Consider the following 13,653-nt stretch of genomic DNA (forward strand, 5'->3'; position numbering starts at 1 on the left):
AAAAGCAAACAAGACACTGTCAGGGAGGGCAATCAAAGAGAAGCAGCATGACAAGACAAGCGTGGTCTGTCTCCCTCCTCACTGTTAATGGGCCAACTATTTCCAATCCAGCTGATCCTTCTTCCATTCCTTGCAGCCTACTCTCACAGTCATGATGGACTAGAACAAATGATCATTACTTGATACCCAGATTATTGGCACAGATTAAATTATCTCTTTACCTCCAGCCAATCCCACTACATGACTATTGCCATACCATTTTTCTGATTAAAACCCACCAGTTACTCCCTAGTTCCCTCATAAAATAAAGCCCAGGTTCTTCAGTAATCAATTGTAGGGCTTTTCTCTGTTACATTATCACCCTTATTACCCATTACTTCCCAAAACATAGCCTTCGTTTCAGTTGAGCTCCTCATCATCTTCTGCTCATTCCTCCCCTTCCATTCCTTCCTCTTCTCATGTCTCATGTTGTCCTCCCTGCCTGGAATGCCCTTTGCTTATTTACATTCAGCCTGTTTGCTAAATCCCACAGCCTCTATGAACTCTTTTTGGATCACTCACCTCTCCTTAAGAAAGAAATCAGGTAAAATGGAAAATGGAAAAACTGGCTCTGGAGGAAGGGGATCCAGGCTGAAATCATGTCTCTGATACTAAGTATGACTGATCCTGAACAAATCACAACCTCCCTGAGCCTCAACCTCCTAGACTGGAAAAAGAAGGGGGGGGTCAAACTAGATAGGCTTCAGTATCTCTCCTAGAGCTATGATCCTCTCAACCTGGTTTAGTGGAGCAGAAAAAATGCTGGATTTGGAATCAGATCTTTAAATTCTTGTTTCAAATCCCAGAAGCAATCACCTTCCTTCTCTGAGCCCAATCTGTTTTTTAAAGGATAGTTGAACTAAGTGATCTCTAAGATCTAAAGTAAAAACTCTTATGATCTATCAGAAGGAATCACAGAGAAGCAGGAGAGCTTTGAAAGTTAACTTCAAATTTATTGTATTCCTAAAAAAGAAAAGCAATCTCTACTTGACAGAGATCCAGTTTCATGTACAGTCCTCTTTTTCCATTCCCCATGGTATCTGAAAATGCTCATTTTTATTTGATGTTTATTAAATTCAGAATAAAAAGAAAATAAAATAGGGGCGGGGAAAGTCTTAGGATCCCACAACACAGGCTGTTTCATATGGTTCTTATTTCATATCTATCTGTACAAACTGCCTCCACTATTAGTACAAGATTATGCTGGAAGTGGAGAGACAGCAACAGCTGGGGGCATCAGGACAGCCCTCCTATAGGAAATGGTGCTTGAGCTGAGCTGTGAAGGTAAGAGATTGTAAATTCAGTTAAATTGTAAGCTCCCTGAGGACAGGAACTGTCTTTTGCCTCTTTTTATATCCTCAGCACTCAACACTTACTGCCAGCACACTGAACAAACGTTTATTGATTGACTGAGAAGGCAGAAGTCATACATTACTTTTGCACTTCCAGTATTGAACCTATAGTAGATTGAGTAAATGTCATTATTTAAACAGGAAGCCTCAGGGATTCCCAAAGATCTCCATTAGAACCCCCAAATACACCCAACATTTTCTGACTAGACTGACATCAGATTTCCAACTCAAAGGAATCTGGACCCTTCCCCAGAACAACAACAACAAAATGGATCACAACCATTCTGGAGAGCTATCAAACTTGCATGCCTTTTGATCCAGCAGTCTCACTACTGGTCTTTATCTCAAAGAGATCATAAAAGAGGGAAAAAGACCCCCATATCCAACAATGTTTGTAGCGGCTCCTTTTTGTGGTGGCAACAAACTGGAAACTCAGTGGATGCCCTTCAACTGAGAAATGGCTGAATAAGTTATAGTATGTGAATGTAGTGGAACATTATTGTTCTATAAGAAATGATGCGCGGGCTGATTTCAGAAAAGACTGGAAAGACTTACATGAACCGATGCTGATAGAAGTGAGCAGAACCAGAACACTGTATAAAGTAACAGCAAGATTGTATGGTAATCGACTATGATAGACTTAGCTCTTCTCAACAGAACAATGATACAGCACAATTCTAATAGAAATGAGATGGAAAATGTCATCTGCATCCAGACAGAGAACTATGGAGACTGAATGTCAATCAAATCATAATGTTTTAACCTTTTTGTCTTTTTTTTCATACTTTCCCCCTCTTTTTGGTCTTTTTTCTTGCATAACATAACAAATATGGAAATATGTTTAAAAGGATTGGCTATATTCAACCTATATTAGATTGCTTGCTATCTTGGGGAAAGAGGTAAGGGGGACAAGGAGAAAAACACAAAAATGAATGTTGAAAACTATTTTTACATGTATTTGGAAAAAAAAAAACATACTATTGAAAAAAACCCAATGAATCACATTCATATGGTGCTTTAAGTCCTCTCTTCAAGACAGAATCATGAGATAGCGTGTGCAAATATATTCTCATTCAATAATTTTTAAGAGTAATGAGATCCTGAGACCAAAGTTTAAGAACTGCTACACTATACTATGTTGTTTCCCATCATTGTAAGTATATGTTAGAGTAATTTTCTTTAAGTGTAGTCCCTTATTCAACCAACCTCAATGACTCCTTATTGCCTCTAGAGTAAAATGCAAATTCCATTTGGTTTTTGAAGCCCTACACAATGGGATTCCACTCTCTCTCCAAGCTCAATTAATATTACTCCCCACCTCTCACTCTCTGACCCAAACTATTCTCTCAGTTCCTCACAGACAATACACCATTTCCCATCTCCAAGCCTTTGAATTGGCTGTTCTTTATATCAACAATGCACATCTTCCTTATCTCTGCTCTTCTCTTCCTTTACAATGCAATTCAGGAACTATCTTCTACCTGAAGTTTTACGGGATTCCCCATCCACTCCAACTTATCTTGGATTTAATTACTTTGCATAGATTTTAAAAGAGCTCTCTCTCTCTCCCTCTCTCTCTGTTTCTCTCTCTCTCTCTTTCTCTTTCTCTCTCTTTCTCGCTCTCTCTCTGTTTCTCTCTCTCTCTCTCTCTCTCTCTCTCTCTCTCTCTATATATATATATATATATATATATATTATATACACTAACATACATACATATACCTATGTATATAGGTATATGTACAATCAATCCTCAATAGTTGCTCATTTACCTTTTACACTTCAAGCATTAGTGTGATTTCATTAGTAACCTCATTTTCACTTTTGAATTGGCAATCACATATTTCACAGCTATGTTTAATAGAGAAAAAAAAAGAAAGGTGGGTATACAAGTTTATATCCACACAAAAGAGGAAAGTATTTATAAGTGTTTGTGAGCACATTCCAGAAAGTGCCAAATTAACCCCTCAAGGGGGTGATGAGGGAATTGAAAAAATGGCATGGTGGCTAAGTTTGTGGATAAATGAGATGGTGGACGCTTGAGGTCGAGAGAGCATCTTATCTGCCTTCCTTCCCATGGCACTAGGTTCCCAAGCATCCCAGTCACTATGTCCTGCGCTCACTGGCCTGACAAGGAAGCTTGGACAGGGGGCTGGGGATTCACCCCAAGGCATGGGCTTTTCATTGGTGAACAGGCAACTACTGGGCTAAAAGAGTAATTACAGAAGGCAGCTGTTGTCCCCTTCTCTTTTTACCTCAGGGTTTCTCTGACAGAGGCCTCTACTCTTTCCCATCTTGTCTGGAGTTGCCTTTCCTCTTCCCTGCATTTTTGAAGTTATTTCATGGTTACTGTGTTAGGATTATCAGAATTAATGTTTGATTAAAAATAGTTATGTGCAGAAAAGTGTTTTTTCAGCTATTTCTGACAGAAGATTATTGTTTCTGGTGGCTGAGGGATCTTTCCCTCTATTTCCCAGATTCAATGTATCAGCATTCACTTTTTTGACTCTCATGTCATTTTCTAGCAACATTACAGCCATGAAAGTGAGAACTGACTATATATTACTTGTTTCACTCATTAGTATGCAAACTCTTTGCAATAGGGATTATTTTATTTTTTATGCTTCTAGCCTCAGTGTTTAGCACAGTATCTGGCTCGTAGTAAGTGCCTGATATACACTTTTTGATTGAGTCCCACTCTAGTGTTGTATCCCGTGTCTTTAAGATTAATTAGCTAGGCTATATCTTAGAGCACAGCTTTCTAGGGGATATAAGAATATATTATGATACAGAATAACTGGAGATATCATTTCTTAGCATTTATCTACAAAGGAAGATAATTCTCCTTGGCCTAATGTCAATGAACATGTGAGTGCTGAGAGCTCCCAGACATTTAATAAAGGATTACTTAGAATTACATTTCTTCTGGAAATGTCATGGCCTTATCACCTTGTTACTTTGAAATTTACTGAGCTCCAAAGCACAAAGTTGATGAAGCTGAATCCTGCATCCTCTTTACCTCATAGATTGAAAGGTTGACTATCTCAGCTATTGAATTGGTTGTCCACTAAGGGTTTGGGAGAAGAGATGAAATGGAACTGCCTAAATGGGATGGGATGGGGAGAAATCAATCAACGAACATTTTGAGTGACTACTATGTGCACTATTTGGTTTGGCACTCTTACCTAAAAGATGCTCCTTTTGTATATAGGCAGAACAAAGTTCCATGAGATTGGTAGAAGGAAGCATGTTACCGTGGACTCACTTCTCCAAGCTGGAGAAGATAGGATGCTCCACATTGCTGTGATGGATCAAATGTACTGTAATTCCTCTTTGCTTGAGAATTTTGCTATTCAAGGACATCTACAATCAATCAGGGAAATGAGCAAAACCAGGAAAACATTGTATATAGGAATAGCAATGTTGTGCAATGCTCAATTGTGAACGACTTAGCTATTCTCAATAATAGAACGATTCAAGACTATTCCAAAGGACTAATGATAAAAAAAAATTCTAGCCACATCCAGAGAAAGAACTGATAGAGTCTGGATTTAAATTGAAGCATACTAACATATTTAACATATATAGGACTGCTTGCCATCTTGGGGAGGGGGTGGAAGGAGGGAGGGGAAAAAAGAAACATAAGTGAATGCAAGGGATAATGTTGTAAAAAATTACCCTGGTATGGATTCTGTCAATATAAAATTATTATTAAATAAAATAAAATTTAAAAAAAATAAATAAATTGAAGCATACTTCTTAAACCTTGTTTTTTTTTTGTCTATTTTTTTTTACAATGACTAATATTGAAATACATTTTACGGCACATGTATAATCTATATCAAAATGCTTGTCTTCTCAATGATGGGGGAGGGAAGGGAGAGAAAGAATTTGGCCCTAAAATTTTTAAATGACTGTTTACATATAATTGGGGGAAAATAAAATGTTTTTTAAAAAATACAATCAATTGACAAACATTTATCAAGAGCCAATTAGCTATCAGCCACTGTGTTCAGGCTGGGCAAGCAGAAACAAAGGATACAATTCCTGTTCTTAGGGTGTTTACATTCTATTGGGGGAAGCAATGTATACTTAGTGCACTTAGGAAATTCTCTGCAATTATACCATTGCAAAGAAAATGTCACTCAAAAAAAGGGGTCAATCTGCACTGGGAGAAGGAGTTTCCTCATCCTGAACTTCCCAGTATCAGTGAAATCAGAGGTCTGCCATACGAAGTGGACTGATGATTTTGATGAGGAGCAATAGCAATGGGGAGGATGATGAGAGTGGCGCCAGATCAAGAAAGGCTTTTTCTGTGGGAAGACAACTTAAGCTAAGGTTTGAGAGGAGGTAGGGATGTTAATCTTGTTCTACCATACCTGGCCTGCTGAATTTCACCATCTTGCCCTTTACACACCCTCCGTTGTGGTCAAACTAGTCACCGAGCTGGTTGCTCAATGGAACACTCCATCTCCCCCTGGCACACATCTATAAGAGCCATGCTCCTGTGCTTGGAATACCTTCCCTTTGAACTCAGCCTTGCTGAATCTGTTTTCCTTCAAGTCTTGGCTTAGCTCCTGTCCTCTCCCTTTACCCTTCCCCCACCCACCTTGCTGAAAACATTGGCTTCCTCCTCAGAATCTCCAGAGTGTTTTGCTCTCTCCCTTACCCCATCCTTCCCTAGCTGATGTTACTCTTATTGCCACACTCATCCCATCTCATGAAGCAGGATATAAGCTACTATGTCCCTTTCCATATTCATATCTCCAGCACCTAAGACAGTTCCTTATACAGAAGGCACTCAATGAATGTCTGTTACATTGAAATGACATATGTACATTATTCCTGAGCCAAAGAAACACATTTATTTGGGGTCTCCCATTTTATTTTATTCTTAGGATCCAATGCCATTAGAGAATGTTTAAAAATAAATGTTTTAAAGGGATAGTGGACTTTACTATTGAGTCTTTTTATGAGGGCCAGTTTTATGCCTCTAGAAGCACTAACAGGTCACAACCATTTTGACTCTTAACAAGTAGCATCCTTAGCGCTTTTAGCCCTGGGGGAGATCTGAGGGTGGGAGGGTTAGGGAATATTCTAACACATTATTAAGATAGCAGAAGGTGACCTCAACATGAAAGTGTTTTAAAGCTCAGATGAGAGAACAGATGGCACCGGGCTAGAGAGAAGCTGGCCGAGTCAGAAGGACATGGGTTCAAGTCTCATCACATTCTTGCTGAGGAAGTTCCTTAACTTTTCAGCAGCATTCTAAGAGTGTCAAGTTGGAGATCAGGTGCTGTATTATGATGTGTGAGATGGGAGAATTAGAATCCCTAACTCAGTCCTGAATCTGCTTCCCAGAGACACTTCTGTCCTGTGTCTCTTAGTTACTCTTTGCCTGGGAGATGATAAGGATAACTTTGTTGGCAGCTACTAAAATATATTCAGACTAACAGACATAAAATTGAAAGAAAGAATTAATGATGAGCTAGTTTCTTTCTGTACCCAGACATTCACCTCCATACATACTCCAGCACCACTTACTCCCACTATTTAGCTATACAATTGATGAGTAACTGAAGCCAGCCATTTGTCACATGAACAGAAGGTCACTTTTTCCATAAACCCAGAGGAGGGATTATCTTGCTAGATTAACTAATGATCAAAATAATACAAGGAAAGGATCCAGACATTAAGATAAAGAGTGTCATTTAGCATTCCCTCATGTCTTACATTGATATTACTTATCCAAAAAGGCATAAATTATAAATAAATGAGTCAATTCCACTACTGTAAAATGAAAATCTGAACTTGCTTTGTTGAAATGAGTGAAATGATATTAAACTTTTCTACTGAATGGGCATTGATTTAGATATCTCAATTTTCAAAGAGCTTCTCTTTTTGACCCCTGTAGGAAGGAAATTTATTTATTTATTTTTTAATTTTTATTTAATAACTACTTTATATTGACAGAATCCATGCCAGGGTAATTTTTTTTTTTTTACAACATTATCCTTTGCACTCGTTTCTGTTCCAATTTTTTTCCCCTCCCTCCCTCCACCCTCTCCCCTAGATGGCAAGCAGTCCTTTATATGTTGGATATGTTGCAGTATATCCTAGATACAATATATGTTTGCAGAACCGAACAGTTCTCTTGTTGCATAGGGAGAATTGGATTCAGAAGGTATAAATAATCCAGGAAGAAAAACAAAAATGCAGATAGTTCACATTCGTTTCCCAGTGTTCTTTCTTTGGGTGTAGCAGAGCTGGAAAGGACATTGGTGAGATAAACTCAATTCTCTCAATTTGCCAGTAAGAAACTGAGGCCCAGGAAAGTTAAGTGACCACTTAAATGATAGAACTGGGACTCAAACTTCTATTTTCTGCCTCAGATCCTTTGGACACGTCACCTCCAATGGGTTTCAGCTGCTTTATTTGTAAAATTGAGAGAGTTGAAACAGATGGCCACTGAGATCTCTTCTAGTGCTAGACAATTCCACAAATACTACAGACCTACTATATTACTCACTTAGGCCTTTTCATAATGCTTTCCTCTATTTGATTGCTACAATTTAGATTTTTTTCTGATGTATCTACCATAGACTTCTTCCTACCAGATTGCTGTTACTTTCAAGCCTCCCTTTAACTTCACATTTCCTGCATGAACCATCTAAAATGCTTCAGCACTTCCCCCACCATTCTGACCATAAACCATGGTTGGGGTGTTTACAATAGCATTGAGGAGGAGAGATAACAATAATAATAATAACTTATAGTATACATTAAGGTTTGTGAAATGGTTTTATAGCTCTCATTCTAACCTCACAAGAACCTTGTGAGGTAAATGTTAATAATATTCCTATTTTACAGTTGGGAAAACTGAAGAAACACAGACACTTATTAGCTGTATGGCCAAGAATGATTTACCCAATGTTATAAAGCTAATAAGTGTCTAAATTTCTTCAAAAGTAAAACTGAAGGGGTAGAAGAATTTGGACAAGTCATTTCATCTCTCTATGTCTCATCTAAAAAATAAGGTTGAGATGGGAATTTGACTTCCAACATCTCTTCTAGCTTTGAGATTTCATGGCTTCGGGACAGAAACAGTATTTGTGCTTAGCCACACAGTTTCAAATGCTAAGCAGAGGGCTAGGCACCCTGTGGGGATTTAAATATCCACAGATGAGTACAGGTTCAACAATAAGAAATGTAGGCAGTAGGGAATCACCAAATTGCTTTGTGAAACTCTAGTTGGATAGTGTAATGGATAAAGTGCCAGGTCTGAAGTCAGGAAGATTTGAGTTTAAATCTGGCCCCAAACACTTAGTAGCTTTGTGACTCTGAGGAACTCACTTAACTTTGTTTACCTCAGTTTCCTCATCTGTAAAATAAATTAAAGATATGGCAAACCACTCCAGTATCTTTGCCAAGAAAACCAAATGGAGTTATGAAGAGTTATAAATGACTAAACAACAACAACAACAAAAGAGTCTAAAAATGAGCTGGGAATTTGGGGGAAAGCAGCTCATCCTTTTTTCATTCCTCCACATCCCTCTCAGGAAATCACCATCCTGTCCTTCCCAACAAGGCTGGAAGAGATTGTGTGGGTGCAAAGTATAATTCTTCCAAGAAGTACTTCCCACTTCCTTTATGGTGAGAGATTGTCTGGAAGGCAGGTGAATCCATCATAGGCAGTAAATATAGATAGACCCTTTCTGAATCACTGACTGCAATTCTGGGAACTCTAAGTCAGCCAATGTGATTCTCTGCCCCTTTCCCTCATTACAGGATTGGATCATCATGAATGCCTCAATATCAGTCATTGAAATGAATGAACGAAATAAATATGTATATATGAGAGATACAGACACACACAGAGAGAAGGAAAATTTATTTTGAAGATAAAAAGCATTAATTAAAAAAGGAAGACCTTTAAAAGCATAGAGTGGGCTGTGAACATCTAAGCTAGCCAGTGATGAATCTGAGGCAGAAACCCAGGCTTCTGTCTCCCAACTGAGACTTCAAAATACTCCCAGGCAAAGAAGCACATGGTTTTAGTTAGGGACCTCAGTTTTCCTTCTTTTTGTTTTCAAATAATTAACGTTTTTAAAAAATCATTGTCACTGCCTTTGTAACAATGACATAAAGTTCATCCAAACTTATCAGTCCCACTGGTCATGCCTGAAAATGCATGTCTCCTTCTGCCCCATAGCCCACCACCTCTCTTCTGGGAGATCAGAGGCATATTTCACTTCCCCATCAATCCTTGGATTTACAATGCAGTTGGTTGCTACCCTGAGCAAAGTTCTAATGTCTTTGATGTTTCTGTGCTCACTGTATAAATTGCTCTTTTGGTTCTTGTACAAGTCTTCCAAGCCCTCAGGTTTCCCTTTGGAAAACCCAACCAAGGACCTCACTGGACAAGTGTGCTCTGTCTTGGGGTAAGGACCACTCACTCATTAAGTCTCACCCAAGCACCTTCTCCGAGTAAGGTTCAGCACCATGGCTAGTGGCAGACTTTTCCTCCTTGGGGCAAAATGTAAATAAATCCTCAGCCCTTTGCCTCAGAAAGAAGACTTCTACAAGTGTTCCCAATACCAGCTGGATGAGTGACCCCACTTCTCAGAGGTCTAGGCAACACTCAAAGACTAAACATTGTAGAATAGTTGCTGATTTGCATGTGATAGAATGAGTTTCTAGAGCATCTAGGTGGATAGACCACTCAAGGACCTGGAGACAGGAAAACATGAGTTCAAAACTGGTCTCAGACACTTCCTAGCTGTGTGACCCTGAGCAAGGCATTTGCCCATTTGCCTCAATTTTCTCACTTGTAAAATGAGCTGGAGAAGAAAATGGAGAAGAAGATATACCAGTATCTTTGCCAAGAAATCCCAAATAGGGTCACAAAGAGACAGACATGACTGAAATGATTCAACAGGCAGCCACCTAAATCAATAGAATCACAACTCTGATTACAACAAATATTATACTAACGTCCTACTCAAATATCACTGGTCTTGGAGGTAACCAGGACTCTCCAAGGTTATTGGAAGAAGAGTTGGCAAATCCCAGAGAGGTTTCAGATATGGGTCCTGCAACCACCAAGGTGATGAAGGATCTTTCAGGGTCCTGTCTCAAATCTGCTGTAAAAATATGGAGGGCACTCAGGGTCACAAGATCATAGAGCTACAACTAGAAAGAAGCTTGATATAAGACAATCCCCTTAATTGACAGATGAGAAAAGTGAGGCAGAAGGGAGAAGTAAATGCTTTCTCAAAAATTTCAAAAAGTAATATCAGAAGTGTGATTTGAATTGAATCCAGATCCTCTGATCTCTCCAGGAAGTCAACATCCTCCAGTGGTGTGGAATGATTTGACCAAAAAAGAATTCTAGCAAGTGACTGAATGTTGCCTAGCCCAATCTTCCACTCTTTGCTCTAACTGAAGATGAGCTTTCTCTGGGTCACATGGACCTCATACAATCTGGAGTGATAGTTATTTTTGGCCATCTCTTACCACTTCCTGTCTCATGACTGACTCCCTACCCTCAGGTAAGGGCTGTTGACCACACAAAATAATCGAGTCCCTTAGCAATCTTTCTAGACCCAGAGAAAAGGAAGTGGGACTGACTAACTCGAGGGGGAGAGAGTAGAAGTGAGGGATATGGCATAAAGCCAGAATAGGGGCAATGGGAAAGGCTTAGGACACTGACAATATCCTGCCAGTCTAATGATCAAAATCAATAACAAACTGAATAAGATTTTGTTTTTTTCCCCAGCATTCAGGGTCAAATCTATGGTACTGTGCCATTTGGCCTCCTTCTGAATATCTGATATCCAAAAGGAGAAGCCAAATTGAACTCTCTGTAAGAGGTCTTGGACAAATCTAAATGAAACTTAGATGCAGAAATGGGCCCACCATGGCTTGGCACCAGGGGACATTCCTCCTCCCTTCCACGCCCTGACCCTGTTTGTCCACAATGCTAAAAATAACATGAACAGGAAAGGGCTTAGCAAAAATGCTTATTCCTTATATGCTGGGCACTTGACCAAGGCAAACAGGGAGTAAAACTATCATCCTCCAACCCCTTCCATGATGCCCTTGCAAAAAAGCTTAACCTCTTATTCTTCTCTTCCCATTTCTGTTCTCTTCCCCTCATGTCTTAATTTTTTTTTAGAAAATTATATTGACAAAATTGAACTTTATGCAATTATAACACCCATGCTTGTCCCCAATGATGAGCTGAGAAAATGAGCCTTCCATCTCCCCTTCACTGCAGAGACAGACAAGGAATCTTGGGTACAATTCAGTCAGTATTATTTGGAATGGTTTTTCTTGAATTGCCTTTTTGCTTTTTTTCTATCTCTATCTCTCTATCTCTTTTTCTCTCTTGATATTTGTTACAATGGAATGGTTCATTGGGTAGGAAGAAGAAAACAAAAAGTGCTAATTCTTTTTAAAAAATCACACAAAAATAAGTTACATGTCATCAATATCTTTTGGTTTTACATAATAATCATTTCTAGATATATTCCTAACATACATCTAAAACAATGTGTCTTCCTTTGTAACAAAGAAAAATCGTTATTAACATACCTAGTTTTCTGCAGCCATGACCTACTACGTCTCCAAGCAAAGAAGGTTCATCTCCTTATCTATTTATTCTCTAAGGGACCAAGCCTGAACTTTAATCAGACAGTATTCCATATGTGCTAGTCTTCATTTCCATTACTGAAACCACTGTGTATATTTCCTGATTTTATTCACTTCATTCTGAACTAGTTCATATGTCTTCCTGTGTTTCCCTGAATTCTTCACATTCACTGTTTTTATAGCACAATAATATTCCACTACAATTTGTTCAGCCATTCCTCAATGGATGGACACTCACTTGTTTCCAATTCTTTGCTAACATTAAAAGTATTAATTTAAACATTTTGCCCTAAAATGGGGTCTTTTCTTTTCTCTCTTACTTCCTAAGGATATATGCCTACCAATAGGATCTCTGATTTAAAAGTTTTAAAAAACACATTTAGAGTAGTTTTTACCTCATGCTCAAGCCACAAAGGAAGGTTTTGAGGTCTTTATGTTATGAGGTAACAAGTCTGTTTTCATCATTCTAAATACCAATTTTAAAAAATACTTATGACTGGCTTATAAGAGTTAAAACTAAAAAGCACAGTATTGATCATCTAGTCTAATCTTATTTTATGGGGGGAACTGAGGCACAGGAAGAAGTGACTTACCTCAAGTCACCTGGATAGTAGATAGTAACTGGCAGAGCTAAGATCTGAATCTAAGCTTGGACTTAATCCAGTGAAAGTGCCATTTCTGAAAGAAAGTTCTTTGTGTAAGCATTTCACAGCCATGTGGAAAAAAACCTATGCTATGTGGGCACCGAAATCTTGGGGTTTGCCTGAAATTCCAAGGGATAAATCTGTAGCATGCATCCTTCAATTCTTTCCATGCCATCTGTTATAATCAAAATGGTTTCATTTTTTTTGTATACCCATGGCCTAGCACACTGTAGGTGCTTAATGAAGTTTGTTGATTTAGAGAAAGCTTCTGAGGGACATATATCTGTGTAAGGAAAAAACTTCCTAAGAATGAGAGCTATCCAAAAGTGCGCTGGGCTGCCCTGGGAGGTAGTAATGAGCCCCTTTCCTAGAAGTCAAGAGCCCAATGATTTGCAAGCACATTATATATTGGGGTACCAAAAACAAAGAGGCAAACTAAACCATACATAAGGATTCCTTTGGAATATTAGCTTAGAAAACCATGTTAACATTATCTATGATCTATTATATTTTTATTTATATATTTATTGTTTAATTATTTATATTAATTAATTATATTATAGTGTTGTTTATTAATTTATTTATTAATCATTCAATCTATTTATTAATGTATTTCTTTGTTTATTTCCCCATTTTCTTTTAATCTGGCCAGAACTGTACCAGGGAGTATGGGTAGAATGTTTGACAGCTTTGCTGTGGTAGAGATTCTTAAGTACAAATTAACTTGGAGGCCTCTTTGCATTTGAGGAGTGATTATGATTCTTAATAATAAAATAAAAGAATCCTCCCAACAAGGAATGTTTTATACACTACAATGATCATTTTTTGGAAAACTTTGCTTTAAGCCCTAAAGTGAAATTAGATTTATAAACTTAACTATTTTCTAGACATGGAAGGGATCAAAGAAGTCACTGGAATATGGAGCTTTTTTTTTTTTTTTAATGGCTGGAACTTTTATTGTTTAG

General features: G+C 38.2%; 1 protein-coding gene across 1 annotated transcript in view; it reads right to left on the bottom strand.

Moving 5' to 3' along the window:
* LIMD1 (LIM domain containing 1) overlaps positions 1 to 13,653 on the bottom strand; it is a 72,447-nt gene that overhangs the window by 34,509 nt on the left and 24,285 nt on the right. The gene's annotated exons all lie outside the window — the stretch shown is intronic.

The sequence above is a fragment of the Antechinus flavipes genome, chromosome 5 (genome assembly GCF_016432865.1).
Source record: "Antechinus flavipes isolate AdamAnt ecotype Samford, QLD, Australia chromosome 5, AdamAnt_v2, whole genome shotgun sequence".
NCBI lineage: Eukaryota > Metazoa > Chordata > Mammalia > Dasyuromorphia > Dasyuridae > Antechinus > Antechinus flavipes.